Source organism: Triticum aestivum, chromosome 4A, assembly GCF_018294505.1.
Source record: "Triticum aestivum cultivar Chinese Spring chromosome 4A, IWGSC CS RefSeq v2.1, whole genome shotgun sequence".
Taxonomy (NCBI): domain Eukaryota; kingdom Viridiplantae; phylum Streptophyta; class Magnoliopsida; order Poales; family Poaceae; genus Triticum; species Triticum aestivum.
The window spans coordinates 626,186,796-626,202,370 of record NC_057803.1 but is presented as its reverse complement, the minus strand read 5'-3'; positions in this window follow the sequence as shown (position 1 = coordinate 626,202,370).

The following is a 15,575-nucleotide window of genomic DNA, read 5'->3' as shown; positions in this document are numbered from 1 at the left end:
AGGCAAAACACTGATGGTGCATCAAGCTGCTCTGCCATTGTCGTGCCTAACAAGAAGAGGACTGTTGGTCGACCTACAACTAGTAGGGACAAACCTCCTTACGAGCAGCATGTCAAGAGGTCTCGTTTCTGCTCCATTTGCAGAGTGCAAGGGCACAAGAGCACGACGTGTCCTGATAGAGGAAATTTGCCAAAGGAGCCACGAAAATCGCCAAAATGTTCAAAATGTGGTGTTATGGGACACCGCCGCAATGTGTGGGGTAAGGACACAGGGCCTTTTGAGCCTAACTTTCTCTAGATACATGAACTTGATAATGTCGTTCTGTTTCAAAACATGACTACTGGTCGTCTGGGAGAACCTTATTTGCTATGCTTGTTTAATCATTTGTTTGTTAGTACACTCCGGGTGTGCCGCGGAAACCAAACTCTTTAGGAGCAATCCTGATATGGGTGGCATATCATTTTGCTAGCTCTTTTTTAAAACTTCATATGCATCTTGCGTCTGGTTTGATTGTCTAGGATGTTAACATGGATTTGTGCATGCACGTGATTTTAAACTCCTGCTCATATATGCTAGGTAAATTTTGCTGATGTTTATTGTCAGAGTAATTTGGTTTTCTCCGATGCATGGGGTGACTAAACATTGACTCTGATTGTTTCATTTAAAACTAAAAAGTCCAGCAAACCATATGGCACTGTTCCCTCTATGTTGTTTGAGGCCATCATGCCAGAACTTTTTCCCTAAATGGGTGTTGTAGCGTGTTATAGATTGCTGAATGCTTCCTGGCAGGAGAGGTTGCTGTTGATTCTAGTGCATTTTGACTTGACCGCTTGGAGCATAGCGTGCTTACAGGTCAAAATGAGGAACGAAGCACAGGTTGTCTGTCGTACAGATGTGCTGTTGTTGGTTCTTCCCAAATCTGTGTTCTTCCTCCCGCCGCCAAGAAGTGCTTCTGAAGTTGTGGTTAATTAGTAATTTTTTTGCAGGTGTAATTAGTAATTTTGTATAAAGATAATCAGCTATAGTTATACGACATGCTAGTTTTTATTAACCCGTTTTTTTGGTGTGCTTATTGTCGAGTATTATTGAACACGGCAGCCCTTAAAACAATAATGTGTTTGACTTTAGAACTGTCTATCATAATACCAACATTAGTCACTAGAGAAAAATCTCTAATAATGATAATCCCATTCCCTAAATGATCACTCCTAACACTAGCGCCGCTGTCTACTGCATGTGGACATGTGGACAAGAATTAGTCCACGCACAGACCACTGTTCTGGCAGCAGTTGGTACACTGCTAGGGTGCTCGGCACGTGAAATGGGCAGACGGCCTGACGAGATTCCATAGGCTGTCACTAGGTTGCCTTTTCGCCAGAATACGCGTGGCTACGGTGCCAGCTTGGACCGGAATACGCGCCAGATGTGGATCACGAGGAAGCTGGACGGCCAGGATAACAACCGTCATGGTGGTCAACCACCATTCGCATTTTTCCACGCTGCAGGTTGCTTCTTTGGTGCTGGAGGCAAATGTTTGTGTGAGGGAACTTTAGAAGCAAAGAGAAGCGGTGTCAAAGAGAAGCGGTGCAAATGTTTCTTTTGTCCAACTCTAACTGCTTTGCAAAGTGGAGAGGTTGCTGTCTAATTAGGTGGTGTACATGTGGAGGGAAACTTTTGGTCCATGGATATGAAAAAAATAGTAATTAAATAAAAAGTCAAAAAAGCAGAAAATATTTTTGAAATAAACTTGACCTCCCATTGCATTGGTAAAAAAATCCACGAAAAGGAAAAAAATCTCGTTGACCTCTTTTCAAAAAAGACAAAAAATGGTCAAAATAGTGTGGATAGTGACCTATAATAGCAGATAAAAATTTTTTGTCCCAAAGTCGACACTGATGTTTTATTCGTCAAAATTTATATACCAGTGCAAAAGAAAGTCTAGTTTATTGTGAAAAAACTTCCAAACTGGTTTGACTTTTTTAATTATAAAAAATCCCCATATGAGGTGTATATACACCCAGGACCAAAGGGTATTTCCCATGTGTATGGCCACACATAGAATAATGAGATAACTTGTAGGACATGTAAATGTGTGAACCAACATGTGGTTTGATGGATAGGAGGACAGTGGTATCCACAGCCCACCAGGATTCAAGTCCCGGTGCTCGCATTTATTCCGGATTTATTTCAGAATTTCCGGCGATGCGCGTTCAGTGGGAGGAGATGTTCCGTCGACTACGAGACATATACGGTGACTTTGCAAAATCTCAAGATGATATGCTGGCTCAGTATCTGGGATGGGCTCATAAGAGATTACAGACAATATTCAGCTGGAAATGTTACTGCTAGCCAATATGAGTTTGGGTATTTTTTTTCCCACCACAAAAAACAAGCTAGAGTAAAAAATATATTTGATGGAATCAATTTTCCTTGTGTCGCAGGGCACCGTGGTTGCCTTTGTTTGAGAGAAAAATGGAGTCATCTGATCATCGATTTTACTTTTTTGAATCCAGTCTAATACTCTAATCATCGGTTTAAATAACAAGTCAAAAGGCAAGGAACCAAAGCGGCATTACAGATTCAAAGAGAAGCTATGTCGAGAAAGTACCTTGGCCTTCCAACAGCCGCGGGAAGAATTACAGAGCAAAGTTTTGAACACATTAATGAAAGATCAAGGGCAAGGGTGCAACGGTGGTGCGAAAGGAAAATGTCATGTGCAGCAAGAGAAGTTCTTTTGAAGTTAGTGGTTCAAGCTCTACCGGCCTACTCTATGAGTTGCTTCAAACCCACAAAAGGTTTGTGCAAGAAAGTGTCAACAAATATGTCAAAATATTGGTGGGCAGGATCACTTGACAAAAAAGGAATGCATTGGCAATCTTGGGATAAGATGTGCATTGCGAAGTCACAAGGAGGTTTGGGATCCTGAGACCTGGAAACTTTCAATGATGCGATGTTAGCAAAGCAAGCTTGGAGGCTTACTTGAGAACCCAAACAGTTTGTGTGCAAGAGTGCTTAAAGTACGGTATTTCCCTAATGAGGAGTTTCCGACGGCGGGCTGCCCCACTAGTGCCTCCAAGACTTGGAAAGCAATTGTCCAAGGGAGGGAGATGTTGAAGAGAGGACTCATCCGGCGAGTTGGTAATGGAGAGACCACCGAAGTGTGGCATGATCAGTGGATAGATGGCACCATATCAATGAAACCGATGGGAGCTCTCAAGCCAAACTCAACCCAGTTAGTATCAGATCTGATTGACCTAGGGTCAAATCAATGGGATACGGAGCTAGTACGTAGTATTTTCTTCCCCCTGATGTGGCCACTAGTAGAAAAGAGGGCTTTGGTTCAGGCCGGGTCAGCCCATTAGTCCCGGTTCAGTTCAGAACCGGGACCCATGGGGGCATTGGTCCCGGTTCGTGAGGCCAGGGGCCTGCCGGGCCTCGTGGGGGCATTGGTCCCGGTTCGTCTGGCCCCTTTGGTCTCGGTTGGTGGGACGAACCGGGACCAATGGGCCTCGCTCCTGGCCCACCAGCATTGGTCCCGGTTGATGGCTTGAACCGGGACCACAGGCTTCCCTTTAGTCCCGGTTCATGCCACGAACTGGGACTAAAGTGTTGGTCCTCGTTGCGATCAGAGTTTAGTCCCACCTCGCCAACCGAAGGGCGCTCACACCGGTTTATAAGCCCGTCCCTCTCTGCCTTGTTGAGCTCCTCTCAAAGTGAAAATAGATGCCCTTATAGAGGGAATTTGACCTAAATTCAGAGTGAATTTCTCTGAAATTCATAGAAATTTATTATGAATTTAGGTTGAATTCTCTCTATAGGCACATCTATGCTCATTTTTTAGTAAAGTTAATCACAAACTTGTGATTCACACAAATTACAAAGAATTCAAATTTTAACTATTCAAATTTGAAAACTAATGGCACTAACAGAAAATTTATAATTTTTCTAAAACTAATGGCACTAACAGAAAATTTATAATTTTTCTAAAACTAATGGCACTAACAGAAAGTTTGCAATTTTTCTGACCTAAAAGCAAAAAGAATTAAAAAATAAAGCAAAAAACAAAAGAAAATAAATAATGCAAAAAACGAAACAAAAAACTGAAAAAAAAACTATTTTTATAGTAAAGTTAATCACAAACTTGTGATTCACACAAATTTCAAAGAATTCAAATTTTAACTATTCAAATTTGAAAACTAATGGCACTAACAGAAAGTTAATAATTTTTCTAAAACTAATGGCACTAACAGAAAATTTATAATTTTTCTGACCTAAAAGCAAAAAGAATTAAAAAATAAAGCAAAAAATAAAAGAAAATAAATAATGCAAAAAAAAAACAAAAAAACTGGAAAAAACTATTTTTATAGTAAAGTTGATCACAAACTTGTGATTCACACAAATTTCAAAGAATTCAAATTTTAACTATTCAAATTTGAAAACTAATGACACTAACAGAAAGTTCATAATTTTTCTAAAACTAATAGCACTAACAGAAAGTTTATAATTTTTCTGACCTAAAAGAAAAAAGAATTAAAAAATAAAGCAAAAAACAAAAGAAAATAAATAATGCAAAAAACAAAACAAAAAATGGAAGAAAACTATTTTTATAGTAAAGTTAATCACAAACTTGTGATTCACACCAATTTCAAAGAATTCAAAATTTAACTATTCAAATTTGAGAACTAATGGCACTAACAGAAAGTTTATAATTTTTCTGACCTAAAAGCAAAAAGAATTAAAAAATAAAGCAAAAAACAAAAGAAAATAAATAATGCAAAAAACAAAACAAAAAAATAGAAAAAAACAAAAAAAACTGCCACCTATTGGGCCATCACGGCCTGAATACGACTAGAAACCCAACCTAAGCCAGGATTCAGGCCCGCAGAAGGCCCAATAGTCCCACGGACAGCATAGTGTGAGATTAGGCCCGTAAGCCTGCATTTGAGAGGAGCTCGAGAGGGCAGCCACAGTGGGGCTTATAAACCACTCCGAGCCTCAACTAGCGAGGTGGGACTAAACTTTTGGCCGCGGGCAGCGCAAGGCCTTTGGTCCCGGTTGGTGGCACCAACCGGTACTAAAGGAGGGAATTGGTACCGGTTGGTGCCACCAACCGGGACTAAAGGGGGGAATTGGTACTGGTTGGTGCCACCAACCGGGACCGATGCCCACCTTTAGTCCCGGTTGGTGCCACCAACCGGGACCAAAGGCCTCCGTTTCCCGCCCTTTGGGCTGCCGAAAACTGACCTTTGGTCCCGGTTGGTGGCACCAACCGGGACTAAAGGGGGCCATTGGTCCTGGTTGGTGCCATGAATCGGTACCAATGGCTTTGCTATATAAGCAAACACTTAGCATTTTTCATTTTCATCTCTATAGTTGCCCCGCGCCGACGCCCGATTCAGCTCACCCCGCAGACGCCGTGGCCGCCCCCGTCGCCGCCCGTGGCCCGCGCCGTCACCACCACATGTCGCCCCAACGCCGTCGCCGCGCGCCACCCCGCGCCGTCGCGGTCACCTCCCTGCGCCACCCGACGCCGTCGCCGCCCCGCGTCGCCTTGACGCCGCCGCCGCCCCGCGTCGCCCCGACGCCATCGCCGCCCCGCGGCGCCCCGACACCGTCGCCACCCCACGGCACCGCTGCCCCGACCTCGACGCCTCGACGCCACCGCTGCCTCGCGTCGCCCCGACGCCGTCCCTTGCCCCGCGCGCCACCGCCTCTGCCTCAGGCCGGCCCCGACCTCGCCGTCGCCGACGCCGCCCATAGTGAGCCCGCACGCCCTGCCCTGCCCCCTGCCACCACCACCGCCGTATGATGTTTTTTTTCAATGGATCTAATGCTTTTTTCATATATGTTCATGTATATATGTTGATGTATGGATATATGTATGATGTTTTTTTGCATATATGTTGATGTAATTCTTTTTGCATATATGTTGATGTATGGATATATGCTTTGTATGTATGTATGTATTTTTTCAACTGTAATGATGTTTTAAAAATACATATATGCAAAAGTTAGATTTTTAGAAAAGTTATATATATATATATATATATATATATATATATATATATATATATATATATATATATATATATATATATATATATATATATATATATATGTTCTCTCATTTAGTAAGTATTAGGTTAGTTTCATTTTTAGAAAAGTTTTATATATTTAGGAAGAAGGAATAGAAGGAAGAAGAAGGAAGAAGAAAAAGTTTTATATATATGCAAAAGTTACATTTTTAGAAAAGTTTTATATATCTAGCTAGGAAAGAAAGAAGAAGAAAAAGAATGAGAGAAAAAAGGAAAATAAGAAGAGGAAGAAAGGAGAAGACGAGGAGAGGAAGAAGAGGAGAAATAAATAAGAAGAAGAAAAAGAAGAAAAAAAGAGGAGAAGAAGAAAGGAATAGAGGAGAAGAATCTTCTCCTCTATTCCTTTCTTCTTCTCCTCTTTTTTTCTTCTTTTTTTCTTCTTATTTTTTATCGGCTATGTCATTGTCGATATACCCCGTGTCCCGATAACTTCAACACGAGGGGGGGCTCGACCTACCCCCTCCCCGATAACATTATTTTCCCATGTATGTATGTCGTCGTTGTCGATATAACCCCCTCCCGGATAACTTCGACGGTGATAACTTATACCACGGGAGAACCCCCCGGCCCTCTCGCTCGACCAAAACTCTTGAGGACACCCAAACCCTAGAAAAATGTCGGTCTCCTACCCCCTCCCGCCGTGCCCCTACCGTTGAAGCGTTGCCGAGGCCACCCCAAACCGGAGATAATGGAGCACGGACAAGATGAGGAAGCAGAAGAGGTGTTGGGGGACATAATCTTAGCCGGAGATAATGTCTTGTCGTATCTTAATGACAATGATGGTATGGAAGAACAGGGTGAAGAAGCAGGCTACGGTGATCGAATAATGGAGGAGGAAAGGCATGATTATGATGGCTCCGGTGACCCAATGCTAGTGCAAGAAGGAGCCCGTGGTGACGACTCCGGTGACCGAACAGAGTCCGGCCAGGTAAATATAATAGTTAAGCCTGTGCTGACAAGCTAATTGATGCATTCATTATATTAATTAACTCCCGTCTTCCTTTTTTTTCTAGCCCTCCGGATCGAGCACAACTTCGTGAAAGAGACGAGGCCCGAAGAAAAAGTTGCACTCGGATGAATGGTTTGAGATCACAGCAATCGCGCGCGACGGCCAACCGATTGAACCCATCCGGACAAAGGAAGCATTTGCTGCTCAGTGCGGGGTTCTTGTTAGGGACAAGATCCTGATCAGCATCCACCAATGGTATAAGCCTAAGAACGAAGACCCTGAGGTGTTTTATGTCAATGATATGCAGAAAGATGATCTTTGGACTGAGCTGAAGGCAAATTTCACCCTACCACTAGAGGAGGATCCGGAGAAGCCAGTTAAAGAGCAATTAATCAAGTATCATGCTCTTAAGAAGATGGCAGACCTATTTAGGAGGTGGAAGAATGAGCTAAAAACGTTTGTCGACAAAGAGGAGACACCAGAATTCATCGGCAAATATGAGAAGATCAGAGATCACTGGCCCACATTTGTGGCCCACAAGACATCGGAAAAGAGTAAGAAGATGTCGGCGACATACAAGAAAAATGCTGAGAAGAAGAAGCTTCACCACTGCACGGGGTCAGGTGGCTACCTCAAAGCCCGGCCTAAGTGGGCCAAGGCTGAGAATGATTTGCTTGATAAAGGGATCGAACCAGATACAATGAACTGGCCAGACCGTTGCCGGACTTGGTTCTTCGGGGCCGGTGGAACCTTGGACCCTGTATCAGGGAAGTGTGTTTGGACGGATGAGCAAATGAGAATACCGGTCAAGAGGCTTAAGCACTATATCGATGTAGCGTAGCAAGGGACGTTCGTTCCAGACAGAGAGAACGACGAGCTCATAATGGCCCTCGGAAATCCCGAGCACCCTGGACGGACATGAGGCAAGCCAGGTTCTGTTCCGCGGAAGGCTGGTCTTCCGGACGCAGGCGGTTACAAATGCTAGGAGAGGAGGAAAAAAGTGGAGCATGCCCAAATTCACACACTGCACGAAAGGGTTCAAGCACTAGAGGAACGAGAAGTAGCTCGCAGCAAGCGACCTTCTGAAACTACCCTGCCATCTCAGCGGAGAAGCAGCGTGGCTTCCACCGAGCTGCTTCAGCCGGAGCATGTCTTGACGGCTCCTGCTAGCTGCTACCCCGTGGATGCTATCACGGAGTCTCAACATTGCCACCTTATGACGCAATGGCAGAACTTCAAAGTCAAGGCAGTTGTCGGCTCTGTTCGTGTTGGAAATATGCCCTAGAGGCAATAATAAATTAGTTATTATTATATTTCCTTGTTCATGATAATCGTTTATTATCCATGCTATAATTGTATTGATAGGAAACTCAGATACATGTGTGGATACATAGACAACACCATGTCCCTAGTAAGCCTCTAGTTGACTAGCTCGTTGATCAATAGATGATTACGGTTTCCTGACCATGGATATTGGATGTCGTTGATAAAAGGATCACATCATTAGGAGAATGATGTGATGGACAAGACCCAATCCTAAGCATAGCACAAGATCGTGTAGTTCGTATGCTAAAGCTTTTCTAATGTCAAGTATCATTTCCTTAGACCATGAGATTGTGCAACTCCCAGATACCGTAGGAGTGCTTTGGGTGTGCCAAACGTCACAACGTAACAGGGTGGCTATAAAGGTACACTACAGGTATCTCCGAAAGTGTCTGTTGGGTTGGCACGAATCGAGACTGGGATTTGTCACTCCGTGTAAACGGAGAAGTATCTCTGGGCCCACTCGGTAGGACATCATCATAATGTGCACAATGTGATCAAGGAGTTGATCCCGGGATGATGTGTTACGGAACGAGTAAAGAGACTTGCCCGAAACGAGATTGAACAAGGTATCGGGATACCGTCGATCAAATCTCGGGCAAGTATCGTACCGCTAGACAAAGGGAATTGTATACGGGATTGATTAAGTCCTTGACATCGTGGTTCATCCGATGAGATCATCGTGGAACATGTGGGAGCCAACATGGGTATCCAGATCCCGCTGTTGATTATTGACCGGAGAACGTCTCGGTCATGTCTGCATGTCTCCCGAACTCGTAGGGTCTACACACTTAAGGTTCGATGATGCTAGGGTTATAAAGGAAGTTTGTATGTGGTTACTGAATGTTGTTCGGAGTCCCGGATGAGATCCCGGACGTCACGAGGAGTTCCGGAATGGTCCGGAGGTAAAGATTTATATATGGGAAGTCTTGTTTTGGTCACCGGAAAGGTTTCGGGGTTTATCGGTAATGTACCGGGACCACTGGAGGGGTCCGGGGGTCCACCAGGGGGGGGGCATGGGCCCCAGAGGCATACATGGGCAAGTGTGAGAAGGCACCAGCCCCTAGGTGGGCTGGGGCGCCTCCCACTAAGGCCCATGCGCCTAGAAGGGGAGAGGGGGCAAACCCTAAGGGCAGATGGGCCCTAAGGCCCATACTCCCTGCGCCTCCCTCTCCTCCCCCCTTGTGGCCGCCACCCATAGATGGGTTTGGGGCTGCCGCCCCTCTAGGGGTGGGAACCCTAGAGGGGGCGCACCCTCCTCCCCTTCCCCTATATATATGAGGCCTAGGGGCTGCCCAATACACGCGATCTGATCTCTGCCTGTTGGTGCAGCCCTCCCTCTCTTTCTCCTCATATCCCGTGGTGCTTGGCGAAGCCCTGCAGGATTGCCATGCTCCTCCATCACCACCACGCCATTGTGCTGCTGCTGGATGGAGTCTTCCTCAACCTCTCCCTCTCTCCTTGCTGGATCAAGGCATGGGAGACGTCACCGGGCTGTACGTGTGTTGAACGCGGAGGTGCCGTCCGTTCAGCACTAATATCATCGGTGATTTGGATCACGACGAGTACGACTCCATCAACCCCGTTCTCATGAACGCTTCCGCATAGCGATCTACAAGGGTATGTAGATGCACTCTCCTTCCCCTCGTTGCTAGATTACTCCATAGATTGATCTTGGTGTTGCGTAGAAAATTTCGAATTTCTGCTACGTTCCTCAACAGTGGCATCATGAGCTGGGTCTATGCGTAGATTCTATGCACGAGTAGAACACAAAGTAGTTGTGGGCGTTGATTTTGTTCAATATGCTTGCCGTTACTAGTCTTATCTTGATTCGGCGGCATCGTGGGATGAAGCGGCCCGGACCGACCTTACACGTACTCTTACGTGAGACAGGTTCCACCGACTGACATGCACTAGTTGCATAAGGTGGCTAGCGGGTGTCTGTCTCTCCCACTTTAGTCGGATCGGATTCGATGAAAAGGGTCCTTATGAAGGGTAAATAGCAATTGGCATATCACGTTGTGGTTTTGCGTAGGTAAGAAACGTTCCTGCTTGAAACCCATAGCAGCCACGTAAAACATGCAAACAACAATTAGAGGACGTCTAACTTGTTTTTGCAGGGTATGCTATGTGATGTGATATGGCCAAAGGATGTGCTGAATGATATATGTGATGTATGATATTGATCATGTTCTTGTAATGGGAATCACGACTTGCATGTCGATGAGCGTGACAACTTCATGGAGACACAATGATGGAGATCATGGTGTCATGCCAGTGACAAGATGATCATGGAGCCCCAAGATGGAGATCAAAGGAGCTATATGATATTGGCCATATCATGTCACAATTATTTGATTGCATGTGATGTTTATCATGTTTATACATCTTATTTGCTTAGAATGACGGTAGTAAATAAGATGATCCCTCATTACAATTTCAAGAAGTGTTCTCCCCTAACTATGCACCGTTGCTAAAGTTCGTCGTTTCGAAGCACCACGTGATGATCGGGTGTGATAGATCCTTATGTTCACATACAACGGGTGTAAGACAGTTTTACACATGCAAAACACTTAGGGTTAACTTGACGAGCCTAGCATGTGCATAGACATGGCCTCGGAACACAGAAGACCGAAAGGTCAAGCATGAGTCGTATAGAAGATACGATCAACATGAAGATGTTCACCGACGTTGACTAGTCCATCTCACGTGATGATCGGACATGGCCTAGTTGACTCGGATCATGTAATCACTTAGATGACTAGAGGGATGTCTATATAAGTGGGAGTTCATAAGATGAACTTAATTATCCTGAACATAGTCAAAAAGGATTTTGCAAATTATGTCGTAGCTCGCGCTTTAGTTCTACTGTTTAGATATGTTCCTAGAGAAAAATTAGTTGAAAGTTGATAGTAGCAATTATGCGGACTAGGTCCGTAAACTGAGGATTGTCCTCATTGCTTCTTAGAAGGCTTATGTCCTTAATGCACCTCTCAGTGTGCTAAACCTCGAACGTCGTCTGTGGATGTTGCGAACATCTGACATACACATTTTGATAACTACGTGATAGTTCAGTTAAAACGGCTTAGAGTTGAGGCACCGAAGACGGTTTTGAAACGTCGCGAAACATATGAGATGTTTCGAGGGCTGAAATTGGGATTTCAGGCTCGTGCCCACGTCAAGAGGTATAAGACCTCTGACAGTTTTCTTAGCCTGCAAACTAAGGGAGAAAAGCTCAATTGTTGAACTTGTGCTCAGATTGTCTGAGTACAACAATCGCTTGAATCGAGTGGGAGTTGATCTTCCAGATGAAATAGTGATGGTTCTCCGAAGTCATTACCACCAAGCTGCTAGAGCTTCGTGATGAACTATGATATATCAGGGACATATATGATGATCCTTGAGATATTCGCGATGTTTGACACCACAAAAGTAGAAATCAAGAAGGAGCATCAATTGTTGATGGTTGGTGAAACCACTAGTTTCAAGAAGGGCAAGGGCAAGAAGGGATGCTTCATGAAACAGCAAATCAGCTGCTGCTCTAGTGAAGAAACCCAAGGTTGAACCCAAACCCGAGACTAAGTGCTTCTGTAATAAGAGGAACAGCCACTGGAGCAGAATTACCCTAGATACTTGGTAGATGAGAAGGCTGGCAAAGTCGATAGAAGTATATTGGATATATATTGTGTTGATGTGTACTTTACTAGTGCTCCTAGTAGCACCAGGGTATTAGATACCGGTTCGGTTGCTAAGTGTTAGTAACTCGAAATAAAAGCTATGGAATAAAGGGAGACTAGCTAAAGGTGAGATGACGATATGTGTTGGAAGTATTTCCAAGGTTGATCAAATATCGTACGCTCCCTCTACCATCGAGATTGGTGTTTGCGTTGAGCATAGACATGATTGGATTATGTCTATCGCAATACGGTTATTCATTTAAGGAGAATAACGGTTACTCTGTTTATTTGAATAATACCTTCAATGGTCTTGCACCTAAAATGAATGGTTTATTGAATCTCGATCGTAGTGATACACATGTTCATGCCAAAAGATAGTAATGATTGTACCACCTACTTGTGTCACTACCACTTAAGTCATATCGGTATAAAACGCATGAAGAAGCTCCATGTTGATGGATCTTTGGACTCACTCATTTTTGAAAAGTTTGAGGCATGCGAACCATGTCTATTGGTGTATATGCATGAAGAAACTCCATGCAAATGGACCGTTTGGACTCACTTGATTTAGAATCACTTGAGACATGCAAATCATACCACATGGGCAAGATGACTGAAAGCCTCGTTTTCAGTAAAATGGAAATAGAAAGCAACTTGTTGGAAGTAATACATTTTGATGTGTGTAGTCCAATGAGTGCTGAGGCGTGTAGTGGATATCGTTATGTTCTTACTTCACAGATGATTTGAGTAGATGTTGAGTATATTTACTTGATAAATCACGAGTCTGAATTATTGAAAGGTTCAAGTAATTTCAGGGTGAAGTTGAAAGATCATCGTGACAAGAGGATAAAATATCTATGATATGATCATAGAGATGAATATCTGAATTACGAGTTTGGTACAAAATTAAGACATTGTGGAAATCGTTTCACAACTAATACAGCCTGGAACACCATAGTGTGATGGTGTGTCCGTACATCATAACTGCACCCTATTGGATATGATGCATACCAAGATGTCTCTTATCGGATTACCAAGATAGTTTATGGGTTAGGCATTAGAGACAACCACATTCACTTTAAATAGGGCACCACGTAATTCCGATGAGATGACACCGTATGAACTTTGGTTTAGAGAAACCTAAGCTGTCATTTCTTAAAAGTTTGGGGCTGCGACGCTTATGTGAAAAGGTTTCAGGCTGATAAGCTCGAACCCAAAGCGGATAAATGCATCTTTATAGGACACCCAAAACAGTTGGGCATACCTCCTGTCTCAGATCCGAAAGCAATAAGGGATTGTTTCTAGAATCGGGTCCTTTCTCGAGGAAAAGTTTCTCTCGAAAGAATTGAGTGGGAGGATGGTGGAGACTTGATGAGGTTATTGAACCGTCACTTCAACTAGTGTATAGCAGGGCACAAAGAGTTGTTCCTGTGGCACCTACACCAATTGAAGTGGAAGCTTATGATAGTGATCATGAAACTTCAGATCAAGTCACTACCAAACCTTGTGGGATGACAAGGATGCGTACTACTTCAGAGTGGTACGTAATCCTGTCTTGGAAGTCATGTTGCTAGACAACAATGAACCTACGAGCTATGGAGAAGCGATGGTGGGCCCAGATTCCGATAAATGGCTCGAGGCCATAAAATCCGAGAGAGGATCCATGTATGAAAACAAAGTGTAGACTTTGACAAAACAGCTCGATGGTCATAAGGCTGTTGAGTGCAGATGGATTTTAAAAGGAAGACGGACAATGATGGTAAATGTCACCATTAAGAAAGCTCGACTTGTCGTTAAGATGTTTTCCGACAAGTTCAAGGAGTTGACTACGATGAGACTTTCTCACTCGTAGCGATGCTAAGAGTCTGTTGGAATTATATTAGCGATTACTGCATTATTTATGAAATCTTGCAGATAGGATGTCAAAACATTGTTTCCTCGACGTTTTTTTAGGAAAGGTTGTATGTGATACAACCGGAAGGTTTTGTCAATCCTGAAAGATGCTAATAAGTATGCAAAGCTCCAGCAATCCTTCTAAGGACTGGAGTAAGCATCTCGGAGTTGGAATATACGCTTTGATGATGATCAAAGGTTTTGGGTTTATACAAAGTTTATGAGAAACTTGTATTTCCAAAGAAGTGAGTGGGAGCACTATAGAATTTCTGATGAGTATATGTTGTTGACATATTGTTGATCAGAAATGACGTAGAATTTCTGGAAAGCATATAGGGTTATTTGGAAAGTGTTTTTTAATGGAAAGCCTGGATTAAGCTACTTGAACATTGAGCATCAAGATCTATAAGGATAGATCAAAACGCTTAATGGAACTTTCAAATGAGCACATACCTTGACATGATCTTGAAGGTGTTCAAGATGGATCAGTCAAAGAAGGAGTTCCTGCCTGAGTTGTAAGGTATGAAGTTAAGACTTAAAGCTCGACCACGGCAGAATAGAGAGAAAGGACGAAGGTCGTCCCCTATGCTTAAGACATAGGCTCTACAGTATGCTATGTTGTGTACCGCACCTGAAGTGTGCCTTGCCATGAGTCAGTCAAGGGGTACAAGAGTGATCCAAGAATGGATCACAGGACAGCGGTCAAAGTTATCCTTAGTAACTAGTGGACTAAGGAATTTTCTCGATTATGGAGGTGATAAAGAGTTCGACATAAAGAGTTACGTCGATGCAAGCTTAACACCTATCCGGATAGCTCTGAGTAGAGATACCGGATACGTATAATGCAGCAACAATTTAGAATAGCTCCAAGTAGAACAGCTATTTGGAATAGCTCCAAATAGAACGTGGTAGCTACATCTAGGAGATGACATAGAGATTTGTAAAGCACACACGGATCTGAAAGGTTCAGACCCGTTGACTAAAACCTCTCTCACAAGCAACATGATCAAACCCAGAACTCATTGAGTGTTAATCACATAGTGATGTGAACTAGATTATTGACTCTAGTAAACTCTTGGATGTTGGTCACATGGCGATGTGACCTGTGAGTGTTAATCACATGGCGATGTGAACTAGATTATTGACTCTAGTGCAAGTGGGAGACTGTTGGAAATATGCCCTAGAGGCAATAATAAATTAGTTATTATTATATTTCCTTGTTCATGATAATCGTTTATTATCCATGCTATAATTGTATTGATAGGAAACTCAGATACATGTGTGGATACATAGACAACACCATGTCCCTAGTAAGCCTCTAGTTGACTAGCTCGTTGATCAATAGATGGTTACGGTTTCCTGACCATGGACATTGGATGTCGTTGATAACGGGATCACATCATTAGGAGAATGATGTGATGGACAAGACCCAATCCTAAGCATAGCACAAGATCGTGTAGTTCGTATGCTAAAGCTTTTCTAATGTCAAGTATCATTTCCTTAGACCATGAGATTGTGCAACTCCCAGATACCGTAGGAGTGCTTTGGGTGTGCCAAACGTCACAACGTAACTGGGTGGCTATAAAGGTACACTACAGGTATCTCCGAAAGTGTCTGTTGGGTTGGCACGAATCGAGA